General features: G+C 40.0%; 1 long non-coding RNA gene across 1 annotated transcript; it reads right to left on the bottom strand.

Annotated features, from left to right (window-relative positions):
• Positions 1-4,346: 4,346 nt before the first annotated feature.
• Positions 4,347-12,029, bottom strand: LOC122217312. Its single transcript, XR_006201394.1, has 4 exons — positions 11,953-12,029; positions 7,812-7,942; positions 6,723-6,814; positions 4,347-4,737 (listed from the first exon to the last, which is right to left on the bottom strand). It is a non-coding gene; the product is annotated as an uncharacterized LOC122217312 (long non-coding RNA).
• Positions 12,030-13,046: the final 1,017 nt, after the last annotated feature.

Below are 13,046 nucleotides of genomic sequence, written 5' to 3'. Positions count from 1 at the left end.
TTCATTTCCAGAAAAGCTTCTGCAGCCAATACTGCCCTGCAAGTCCTATCAGGCTTATCATTGTCTGTTGAAACTGTGTTATTCATCCTGGTGTATGAATTTACAGATGCACCACGTGTTTCTTTTATTTGGGGTTTTTGTTTTATGGTTTTGGTTTTGAGTTTTCTTGTTTTCAGTTATTGCTTAGGGAAACTAAAGGCCAGAGCTCCTTATGCTCAGCTTTAAGCTGCTATGCTTTTCTTCCCTTTGATTTAAAAAATCCAATGTATTCCAAAAAACAAGTTAATGTTTTGAAATGGCTTTTCAAACCACAGAATATACAAATTGGATTCAAATCTATCCTTGTGAGCAGTAGAAACTACTCTGGTTTAACGGGGGCAAGTCGGGGTGGACTTTGGACAAATAAAATTATGTCAGCTCCAATCCCTTCCACTTTTGGCTCCTTCCTCTCCACAACCTTTTGTCATGACATGCTTAGAAAGAAAGAAAGAAAGAAAGAAAGAAAGAAAGAAAGAAAGAAAGAAAGAAAATAAGAAAGAAAAAGAGAGAAAAAGAAAGGAAGGAAGGAAGGAAGGAAGGAAGGAAGGAAGGAAGGAAAAAGAAAGAAAGAAGAAAGATGGAAGAAAGAAAGGGAAAAGAAATAAAGATAGAAAAAGAAAGAAAAAAGAAAGGGAAAGAAAGAGAAAGGAAGCAAGGAAAAAGAAAGAAAGAAAAAAGAAAGGGAAAGAAAGAGAAGGGAAGGAAGGAAAAATAAAGAGAAAGAAAAAAGAAAGAAAAATAAAGAGGAAAGAAGAAAGAAAGATAGAAAGAAAGAAAGGAGACAGGAAGGAAAGAAGGTAGGAAGGAGGGAGGGAGGAAGGTAGGAAGGAAGAAAGCACAGGTATCTTAGTCCATTCAGGCTGCTGTCGTAAAAATACTGTAGACTGAATGGCTTAAACATCGTTTATTTCTCATAGTTCCGGAGGCTGAGAAGTCCAAGATCAAGATGCCCACAGACTTGGTGTCTGGTTAGATCCTGCTTCCTGATTCAAACATGATCATCTTTTCACTGTGTCCTCACATGGCACAAGGGGCAAGAGTTGTCTGAGGTCTCTTTCATAAAGAAACTAATCGCATTCATTAATGTCAAAAGTTCCAATTTTGTGACCTAATCACCTCCCAGAGGCCCTGCCTCCTAATACCATCACATGGGGTGGGGGTGGGAGACGGTGGGGGGAGGGTCCAGATTTCAACATAGAAATTTGGGGTGGAGTGGGGAAGGACACAAACATTCTGTCCATAACAACAGCTAGCCAAAGTTGCTAGTGTCCAGAGAAGTTGAGAGACAGGGTAAGTAAATCATAATATGTGTAACCAATATGTCTTATTTCAGATTGTTCCTTTTTTCAGTTTTGTTTATTTAAGTAATCTCTACATCGCACGTGGGGCTCAAACTCACGACCCTGAGATTAAGAGCCACAGGTTCCTCCAACTGGGCCCCCCCAGGCAGCCTTCATAGACTCCTGAACAGCAGCCAGCCTTGTCCCGGGGGTCCCTGATGCCACGCTCAATAACCATTTTAGCAGGAAATCAGTTTATCTCTTGGAATCCCTTGTCCCCTCCATCCATGTAGAAATTCCAGGATTCTAATGAGTCTCAGGAAGGAATCCTGGTTGTTCTTATCTCACTGTTTTGCTGCTCCAGAAACCAAATGTACTCCCCTGAAGCCAAAGAACTTGGTAAGAGTTTCTGCAGCTGGTTGTCATGGAACAAGTAAGCACACCGAAGGTATACAAAGTTGTAGCTGAGGCCCAGACAGCCTAGACTGGCTTCCTCTGTCTGATGCTGCTGTTTGCCCCGGTGCTTAAGTAGGGTCCAAAGTGATCGCCTGAGGCTAGCCTCCGCCTGTACACTCCCCTGCCCGGGGTACAGTGGTTTTTATAGGTTCCATGGGGGGCAGATTCCAATCTCTTAGGGCTCAGCTCAGTTCAGAAGCTCCATATACCACTTTTCTGCGGCTTCCTACTCCAGCTCTCTAGATTTCACTCCCCAGCCTTTTCCCCATGTCAGGAGTCGTATCCCAGGTGCTGGTGCCAGGAACTTTAGGGACCCCAATTCACCAGATCTCTTACTTGTCATCCCCTGGAAGAAGAGCCTCCTTCCATTTTCAGATCTCAGCCTCGGTTCAGATCCTACCACCAAATAAGTGAAAGGGGAAGAAAAACTCACCAACTGCTATTACAGGGTCTCTAACACCTACACCCCAAAAGTCTGTTTAGGTACAAGGAAGTTATCTACTTTGATGTATAAAGCCAAATGTGAGAATTTTGAAAGACTTCCGGTATCCCCTTCATGTGTGCTAAAAATGCATTTAATTATATATTCACATAAACTAGCAGGGAAAGTGGTTGCTTCTAACAGTAAGGAAATGGGATGGGGGTGGGGGGACAAAGTCAGAAAACAGTTGTTTTTTCGTAAGACAACACACAGAACTTTCTGAATCTTTAAAATATGACCATTTATAGACTTGACAGCATAAAAAACAAAAAACTAAGAGTAAATACTACTTTGATACAAAACAAAACAAAAAAAGATTTGCAGAGAAGTAAATCACATACAGACTCAGGAAAAAGAATGGTTGCTTCAGAATTCTCAGCAACCACACTAAAAGCCAGAGGCAATGGAGAAAAGCTTTCTAGTTTTTGAGGAAAACGAGTTTCCAAATTAGAAATCTGTTCCCTTTCAGGGGCGCCTGGGTGGCTCAGTCGGTTAAGCATCCGACTTCGGCTCAGGTCACGATCTCATGGTCTGTGGGTTCAAGCCCCGCGTGGGGCTCTGCGCTGATGGCTCAGAGCCTGGAGCCTGCTTCCGATTCTGTGTCTCCCTCTCTCTCTGCCTCTCCCCCGTTCATGCTCTGTCTCTCTCTGTCTCAAAAATAAATAAACGTTAAAAAATTTAAAAAAAAAAAAAAAAAGAAATCTGTTCCCTTTCAAGCTCACATGTCTTGCAGTAGAATCACGATACCTATAGGCATACAAGGCACATTGGCCAGGTTAGACTAATACAGCAGAAGTTACTCTAGATACTTGCTACGGTTTAAATGTTTGTGTCTCCCCCTCACCGCCCAAACTCATGTGTTGAATTTTTAGAATTTTAGAATTTTCTAACCCCCAATGTGATGGTATCAGAAGGTGGGGGTGCCTTTGGGAAGCGATGAGGACACGAGGTGGAACCATCAAGAATGAGACTGATGCCCTTCGAAAAGGGCTCCCTTGTCCCTACCACCATGCGAGGGCACACTCAGCAGTCAGCAGTCGGCAAGCTGGAAGGGGATTCTCGTCAAAACCTGACCTTGGACGTCCAGCCTCCCGAACTGTGAGAAATACATTTCTGTCGGCCTTAAGTTTGTGGTATTCTGTTATAGCAGACTCTAACAGACTCTAACACACCAATTTAAGCCAAAGGGACAAGTTACAAGATACAGAGAGTGCACAGATTGGGAGAAAATGGACTGTACTTCCAGGACTGAGCCCCCAGCACAGGCCTGCCCACTGAGGGAGTCAGTGCCTCGGACAGAAGCCACCGCATTAGGATGCTGCCATCACCACAGGCGCCAGATCCAGGCTCTGCCTCTGCCATCATCAGGAGGCTGCAAAATCAGATGCTTCAGTCACATGCTGGATTCCAGAACCCTGCTGGGCTGCCTCACCCAGAGATTCCCCGGCCAAGTGGAAGCCTCGGCCCTGCCTCTTTCCCAAGTAATACAGCTGGGGATCCAGATTCTCACTCTGGCACGGATGCAGCTCAGTGGTAGGATCAAAATCACAGGTCTGCAATCCAACAACCGGAGAACGACCTGAACAGGGTTCTTTGTTAAGAATATAGAATTTATAGGGGCACCTGGGTGGCTCAGTTGCTTAAGCATCTGACTCTTGATTTCGGCTCAAGTCATGATCTCAGGGTTCGTGGGATCGAGTCCCGCATTGGGCTCTACACTGACAGCACTGAGCCTGCTTGGGATTCTTTCTCTTCTTCTTTCTCTGCCCTTCCCCCACTTGCACTCTCTTCCTCAAAATAAATAAATAAACATAAAAAAAAAAACAAAACAGAGAGACAAGCTGTTCACAGAGTCATAATAGTAAAAGCTCTAGAGGCGTCTGGCTGGTTCAACCAGTTAAGTGTCCAATTCTTGATTTCAGCTCAGGTCATGATCTCACGGTTTGTGGGATCAAGCCCCATGTAGGGCTCTGTGCTGATAGCACAGAGCCTGTTTGGGACTCACTCTCTCTGTCCCTCTGCCCCTCCCCACCTCAAAATAAATACACAAATATTAAAAAAAAGAATATAGAATTTATAACGTGGGAAACTGTTAACAAAATGGGAAGGGGTATTCGAATGTTTGGGGCTGCCTAAATGGCAAATGATCACCACACACACACTTAAACTTAACCTCCTATGGACTCTTTCTTGGGAAGCAACCAAAAGAGACTGCTGGTGTTTCAGCACCAAACAAGGGAAAGTTTCAAGAAACAGAGAGATACAAAATTAGGAAATGGGAGGCCTAACACGGGAGGCAGGCAAAAGAAGTTGCCGAGATGATAAGCAGGAAAATGAAGTCTGCACAGAGGGATGGGTATGGGGAAGGGAAAGAATCTGCTAGATTACCTGATGTTTTCAACTCTTACCAAAGTATTCAGAGAATTGTGGGAGGCACAGAGAGCGCTGAACACTTGGGGGTGGGTAAGGCAAGTATTAACCCTAAGAAAATAAAAAGAGATCTCAGAAAGGAAATATGAGGGGCGCCTGGGTGGCTCAGTCAGTTGAACGTCTGACTTCGGCTCAGGTCATGATCTCACAGTTCCTGGGATTGAGCCCCAAGGCAGGCTCTGTGCTGAGGGCTCAGAGCCTAGAGCCCGCTTCACATTCCGTGTCTCCCTCTCTCTCTGCCCCTCACCCCACCCTCACTCTGTCTCTCTCTCTCAATCAAAAATGAATAAACATCAAATTTTTTTTAAAAAAGGAAGTATGATCTTAGCATGCTATATGTCTCAGGCATGAACAGGGTTTGCACACACATGATACTGTGGACACGCCATATTGATGATGGAAGGGATGGTGTATGTACATCAGGAGGCTAGGGTAAGAAGGGAAAAAGGATGCACCGGAAGGGAGAATACAGTGGTGTACAGGTGTGAGCTCTTCATCTTCTAATTTAGGAAGCCAAGCATAGTATGTAACTTTTAAAAACCAAGAAATACTAATAAAAGCATGTTACTTAGAATATGGAAATAAGGGGCATCTGGGTGGCTCAGTCGGTTGAGCGTCCGACGTCGGCTCAGGTCATGATCTCACGGTTTGTGAGTTCGAGTCCCGCATCGGGCTCTGTGCTGACAGCTCAGAGCCTGGAGCCTGCTTGGGATTCTGTCTCTCTCTCTCTCTGCCCCTAACCCACTCGCATTCTGTCTCTGTCTCTCTCAAAAACAAATAAACATTAAAAATTTTTTTTTTAATGTGGAAATAAACACTTGAAGAAGGTTTTTAAAAATTTTTTAATTATTTTTTAAGAAAGGTTGTTTTTTTTTTTTAAGTTGAAAATTGTTGCCGTGGGGCACAATATTAGGGTAGGAAAGGGTGAAGATTGCTATTTTTTTTTAAGTTTATTCATTTACTTTGAAAGAGAAAGAAAGCTTACATGGGAGAGAGGGAAAGAGAATCCCAAGCAGGGTACTCACTGTCAGTGCAGAGCCCCAGGCAGGGCTCAAACTCATGAACTGTGAGATCATGACCTGAGTCAAAATCAGGAGTCAGACACTTAATCCACTGAGCTACCCAGGTGCCCCAGAGATTGCTGTTTCTCAGTGATAAGCCTGATAGCATTATTTCACTTTTAAAGTCATATACATACATACATATGTCCATATACACACTTATACATACATGCTCATACATATTAATTAATAATTTTAAATTAAATGCAGAAAAAGCACCTCTTGAGGTTCATTTGTAGCCTTCCTCTCTTAAGATTCCTGCAACTGCTGTCTCAGATTCTCTCCCCTTTCTGTTGCTACACCTGCTCATTCTATAAACCATTCTCTACTCCTGTCAAGATGACAAACTACATTAGCCACTGGCTCCTTCCTGAAAATCAACCCTAAAGAAACTACAAAAGCCAGAGGGGAAACTCGAATTTGAGGAACTAACAACAAAGAATAAAATAAAATAAAGCACTATAAAAAGTCTCTGGGAAGTCTGCAGACTCAGGAAACGGATGGGGGGGGGGGGGGTTGGCAGGGACATGGCAGGGGGTTGGTGGGGAGAATGGCTTCAGCCTGGGGAGGGCAGCCAGAGGAGGACAACTTTCTGTTGCTTCTCCCCGAGGTGGACAGTCAGTTTGTTAATCACCACAGAAACTGGCAGCAACAGCTGAGACTGCAGGGGTCAGCAGGGTACAACAAGGGCAGAGCAAAAGCCCCAAGAAAGTGAGGAGGGATGAAGAGAGGGAATGTGCACTGACCAGCTACCCTTGGGTATTCACCACTGGATCCCTCCCACTCTGAACCCCCAGGGCAAGGAGAGCAAATCAACAGAGACTGTAATGTTTTTAGAGTCTAGAGCCTGTTTCCCATTTCCCTTAAATAGGAAATACACACTAGAGAAGTTATTTCTGGATGGTGGGCAAATGGGAATGATCACCAACAGTTCTGTGGCCCCGGGGCTCTCTTCCCTGGCTTTAATTCACTTACAGGTACATCAATTAGAGTCTGGGCTGGAGCCATGTCCCAATCCATAACCATGTGTAGTAACTGGTAGTCAAAGGGAGCAAGAGAACTTGGGGCTAAAAAAGACAAAAAAACAGAAAGAAAAAAAAAAAACAAACAGAAATCCAAGTAAGGATTACAGCTACTATGTTAGAAAGATAGGCAAATTCGACAGTATAGACCACATGAATCAGAATTATACCAAGAGATGGAATGAGAAATTAATGACAACAAATACATTAAGAAGTTAAGGCTGATGTGGGGAGCCTGGGTGGCTCAGTCAGTTAAGCGGCAGGCTTTGGCTCAGGTCATGATCTCGCAGTTCGTTAATTCGAGCCCACATGGGGCTCTGTGCTGACAGCTCAGAGCCTGGAGCCTGCTTTGGATTCTGTGTCTCCCTCTCTCTGTCTGCTACTTCCCCACTCATGCTCTGTCTCGCTCTGTCTCAAAATTAAATAAACATTAAAAAATTTAAAAAAATTTAAAAAGTTAACGCTGATGTAAGCAACATGACGTAAGAATAAGAAAACATTTAAAAAGGACCAAATTGAGAAGCTCCTGGGTGGCTCAGTTGAATAAGCATCAGATTCTTGATTTGGGCTCAGGTCATGATTTCATGGATCATGAGATCGAGCCCTACATCGGGCTCTGCACTAACAGTGCAAAGCCTGCTTGGGATTCTCTGCCTCTAAATAAATAAACAAACAAACAAACATTTTTTTAAAGGGGACCAGACTGAATATAAGGTATGAAATAAGTAACCGCTGAAGTAGCTAAAACACTAGTTAAGATATAAAGCAAGATGGATAAAGGTGATGAATAAATCAGTGAGTTGAAAGCTCAGATGGACAAACTCTCCAAGGGTCAGCAGTTAAGGGTAAAGAGAGGAAATACAGAAGAGAGCTCGAAGACGTGGAGGGTAGGAGCAAGAGTACTAACACGTATGAGCACTGGCTTTGTGGCCGCTTGACCAGGCTGACTCTGGTTTCCCCACACCCCATTTCCTGTGCATTTCCATTTAGATGGGCCATAAGCAAGATCCCTGTGAAAGGTTTGCAGGGCACTGTCGCTCACCTGCTAGCTCACCTCACGACTGTGAAGCAGCCAGGGGGTTTCCAACAGCTGCACCTTCTGCAGATCCCCACGAAGATTCACTGACCCCCAGACCAGGGGTGTTTGCTAATCATGATATAAGGCTCTAGTTTCTGTAGGAAACACATAACATCAAGATTAGAGGCAACAGGAACTAAAAGGAGTTTTGGTCTGTCCTCACAGGCTCCGGCTTGTGTTTATGGGTTCCGGCTTGTCTTGATCACCCCCTCTTTACTTTCATCTTTCATTCCAAACCTCCTGACTCCAACACTCGACGTAAACACCATAGCCTTATAAAGACTCTTTAACCAGTGTTCACATTTCATAAGGTCAAATCCCTGCAATATATATATTCCCCTTCCCTCAAAGGGGATTATATATTCATATTATATTATCTCAAATTTTAGTTCTAGGTGTTTTTGGATATATTTGTAAATTTGTTCCTTTTCTCACTCTGGTCCTGAACAGGGACTTTGTCACCTTTACCATATTTCTTGAATATTGAGTACTGCTTCCAATACATGTTTTCAGTATAATGTCATTCTCAGTCTTATCTGAAATAAATAAATATATGTATATATAAAAATATATTTAAATTTTAACAATATAATATATTATATTATAAATATAATTATAACTAATATATTATAAATTATAATATAATATAAATATATGATATTTATATTTTAACAATATACATATATTTATTTGTTTTTTTCATATATTTATATATGTGTGTGTGTGTATATATATATATATATATATATATATATATATATATATACATATTTAAGCCATTACATTGGAAAGACAATTTGAAAGATAAATACAAAACTCTAGGTTAAAATTTATTTTTCTTTAATATTTAAAAAGTATTTTCCCATTTGTCATCTTGTGCCCACTGTCTAACCTAATTCTTGTTCTCATTGATGATCTCTTTATTTTCTCTAGAAATTTTTAAAATTCTTTCCTAGTCTTTGAGGTTCTTAAGTTTTATTTTGATGTTTCTAGGTTTGGAGTTTTCCTTATCTTATTTTAACCTGTCCCCTCTTTCTGTATTTGGGTATAATAGAGTCCAATTAGAGAAGCAGAACCATTAGGACATGTGTGTGTGTGTGTGTGTGTGTGTGTGTGTGTGTGTGTACAATAATAATTATATATATATATATATATATATATATATATATACACATATATACATATATATATACACAAAAAACCACTAAATTATTTGTTTAGTTAGAAGAAATATACAGATATTGATAAGTTCAAGAAATTAATAAGTAAACATGAATAAGGGTCTTAAAGGCAGCCACACTTGAACAAAAATAAAGTAATTTTTTGAGCCAGGAGAAAACAAAAAGAAAATGCAATAAAATATGAGATATGGTAGGAGAAGTCATTTCTAATACAACAGCAATTACAATAAATGTAAATGGAGTTAACTCACAAATTAAAAACAAGTATTCTCTAATAGTATTAAGATATAAAAATAAAATCCAAAAATATGTTGTCTATGAGAAATATTCATAAAACCAAAAGACGCACCAAAAAAACCAGCAATGATAGTAGCTGACAAAAAATGAAGTTGATGTAAAAGGTAAACAAAACAGGGGCGCCTGGGTGGCTCAGGCGGTTAAGCATCCGACTTCGGCTCAGGTCATGTGAGTTTGGCTCCGCATCTGGCTCTGTGCTGACAGCTCAGAACCTGAAGCCTGCTTTGGATTCTATGTCTCCCTCTCTCTGTTCCTCTCCCACTCACACACTGTCTCTCTCTCTCTCTCAAAAATAAATAAAGATTAAAAAAAATTTTTTTAAGGTAAACAAAACAATAAAGCAAGAAGATATAAACATCACAAACATATATGAACCTAATAATAGGTTACAGTAACTGACAGCATTCAGAGAGTAACATAAAAATAGTTGTAATTTTTAATACCCACTTATCAGAAATTTATTAAGTAAACAAAAATTAAGCAGATTTTTATCTAAATGGTATAATTGGTAGGCTTATACTATTAATTATACTGTTCACATCTTTGATAGGTATGTTCTAATGGTATGCTGTGTATAATAAATATCTTCATATATATATATATGTCATAATAGTTCATGCAACAAATTGCAAATATACATTTTTAGAAACACCCACAAAGTAATATGAATGTATCAGGCCTACATGAAGTCTCAATAAACTCACCAGGAGCAATGTCTTATACATTACATCTTCCAAACATAATGAAATAACTTTAGGAATAACTAACAGAATTTCTTTAAAGGTTCCATACTTTAAAAATACCACATTAATGGGGTGCCTGGGTGGCACAGTGGGTTAAGGGTCCAACCTCAGCTCAGGTCATGATCTCATGGTTTGTGGGTTTGAGCCCTGCATCAGGCTCTGTGCAGGCAGCTCAAGCCTGGAGCCTACTTCTGATTCTGTCTCCCTCTCTCTCTGCCCCTCCCCCACTCATTCTCTTTCTCTCTCTCTCTCTCTCTCTCTCAAAAATAAATAAACATCAAAAAAATTACAAAATTAAAAAAGCCACATTACTAAATAACTCATAGGTTAAAAATGAAATTATAATCAAAATGAAGAAATATCTAGAATTAAATGAGCATGAAAAACACAAAATGTATGGGATATAACTAAACAAATATTTAGAAGAGCATTTACACATGTAAATATGTTTATCAGGAAACAATAAAAGTTGAAAAGAAATATACTCAGCATCCAACTCAAGAAGTGATCAAAAAGAACATCAAAACAAGGAAGAAAAAAGAATATAAGAAAGGATATAATGAGAAACAAAATAATAATTTTCTTACATGGAGGAAATTTTAATAAGAATAAAAGTTCTGTTTTTGAAAAGATTACCAAGATAAACCTCTGATAAGACTGATAGAAGAAAAGAGGTTAAAAAAAAAACGACTAAGTAAAACCTGATCAAATAATGAAGATGAGGAAATAATTAGAGATTTTGAAAGCAAAGATAGATAAAAGGCATAAATTTCTTGAAACTACACCAAATGCCAAACTGGCACAAGAAGAAAAACGTAATTTAAAATAGATTCACAAGGATTAAAGAAATTTAACTGGTAGTTAAAACTCCACCCCAAAGATCTCTAGACCTGGATGCTTTTAAAATGGACTCTGTTAAACTTTTACAAACACAATTCCCATGTTAGAGAAGTTGTTCAAAAAATGCAAAAAGAAATTATAATTCTCAGTTCATTTTATGAAACTAATATAATCCCATTTCCCTTAAGGCTTATGGATTTTAAGCCGTAATTCAGAAGACGTTCCCCACTCCCAGGTTATAGAGGAATTTATCCACATCTTTCCTGGTCTTTCCTTGTAAGGTTTCATTTTATTTTTACATTTATGTCTCTGATCCATTTGGAATTTATTCTGGTACGTACTGTAAATAATAGGTCCAATTTTCTCTATTCCCACAAGGCTGGTGTGCTGCAGCTGGCTCATGGCAGCTCATAAGAGCTGACTGTTAAATCTTGAGGAATTTTGTGAGCTGATGGTTAAACATAGCCATTATTACAAAATAGAGAAAATCGATTAAATCTAATCTAGAAAGAAAATCTAAATGGCTTTGAGTATGCTGATGACTTTTTAGATATAACACCAAAGGCGTGAATCATGCAAGAAATAATTGCAAAGCTGGACTTCATTGAAATTAAAAACTTCATGGGGCGTCTGGGTGGCTCAGCCAGTTAAACTTCCGACCTCAGCTCAGGTCATGAACTCGCAGTTCGTGAGTTCGAGCCCTGCGTAAGGCTCTGTGCTGACAGCTAGGAGCCTGGAGCCTGCTTTGGATTCTGTGTCTCCCTCTCTCTCTGCCCCTCCCCTGCTCGCACTCTGTCTCTCTCTGTCAAAAATAAAGAATAAACATTAAAAAAAATTCTTAAAGAAATTAAAAACTTCTGCTTTGCAAAAGACATTGTCAAGAGAATGAGAAGACAAGTCACAGACTGGGAAAAATTATTTGCAAAAGACACATCTAACAATGAACTGTGATCCAAGCTACACAAAGAACTCTTAAAACTCAACAGTAAGAAAATTTTAAAAATCTGATTTATAAAAGGACAAAAGACTAAATAGACACCTCACCTAAGATGATACACGGTCAGCAGATGAGCATTCGAAAGGAGGCTCCACATCATGTGTCATTAGAGAAATGCAAACTGAAACAACAATCAGATACCACGAACACTTATTGGAATAGCCAAAATCCTCAACGCTGAAATCCCAAACACTCTCATGAGGATGTGGAACAATGGGAACTCTCATTCAATACTGCTGGAATGCAAACTGGAAGAACTTCTGGGGAAGACAGTTCAGCGGTTTCTTACAAAACTAAACATGCTCTTACCACGTAATCCAACAATGGCCCTTCTTGGTATTTATTCAAATGAGTTGAAAATGTACGAAAAACCTGCACCCAGATATTTATAGTAGCTTTATTTTCAACGGCCACAACCAAGATGCCCTTCAGTAGGCAAACGGATAAACTGTGGTACCTCAAGACAATGGAATATTACTCATTGCTAAAAAGAAGTCAGCCGTTAAGCCACGAGATGACAGAGGTATCTTAAACACATATTACGAAACGGAAAAGGTCAATCTGAAAAGGGTACTTACTGTATGACTCTAAGTATATGACATTCTGGGCAAAGCAAGAGACAGGAAAAAAATTAAAAAATAAAAAGAAATCAGTGGTTGCCAGAGGTTAGGGAGGGAGGAAGGATGAATCAGAGAGCAAGAAGATTCTTAGGGCAGTAAAAGTATTCTGTATGATGCTATAATGGTGGATATATGTCGTTATATGTTTGTCAAAATCCACAGAATCTACAACACCAACAGTGAACCCTAATGTACACTTGAACTTTGAGTGGCTATTATGTGTCACTGTAGCTTCATTAATTGTAACAAATGTACCAACCACTCTTGTGCAGGATGTTGATAGTGGAGAAGGCTCATGGGGGACAGGGTTATATATGGGAATTCTTTTTACTTTTCCCTCAATTTTACTATGAACCTAAAATGTCTCTAAAAAATAAAGTCTAGGGGTGCCTGGGTGGCTCAGTCACTTGAGCGTCTGACTTCTGCTCAGGTCATGACCTCATAGCTCGTGGGTTCGAGCCCCAAGTCGGGCTCTGTGCTGACGGCTCCAAGCCTGGAACCTGCTTCAGATTCTGTGTCTC

Source organism: Panthera leo, chromosome A1 (genome assembly GCF_018350215.1).
Source record: "Panthera leo isolate Ple1 chromosome A1, P.leo_Ple1_pat1.1, whole genome shotgun sequence".
NCBI lineage: Eukaryota > Metazoa > Chordata > Mammalia > Carnivora > Felidae > Panthera > Panthera leo.
This window is presented reverse-complemented; position numbering and strand designations above follow the sequence as displayed.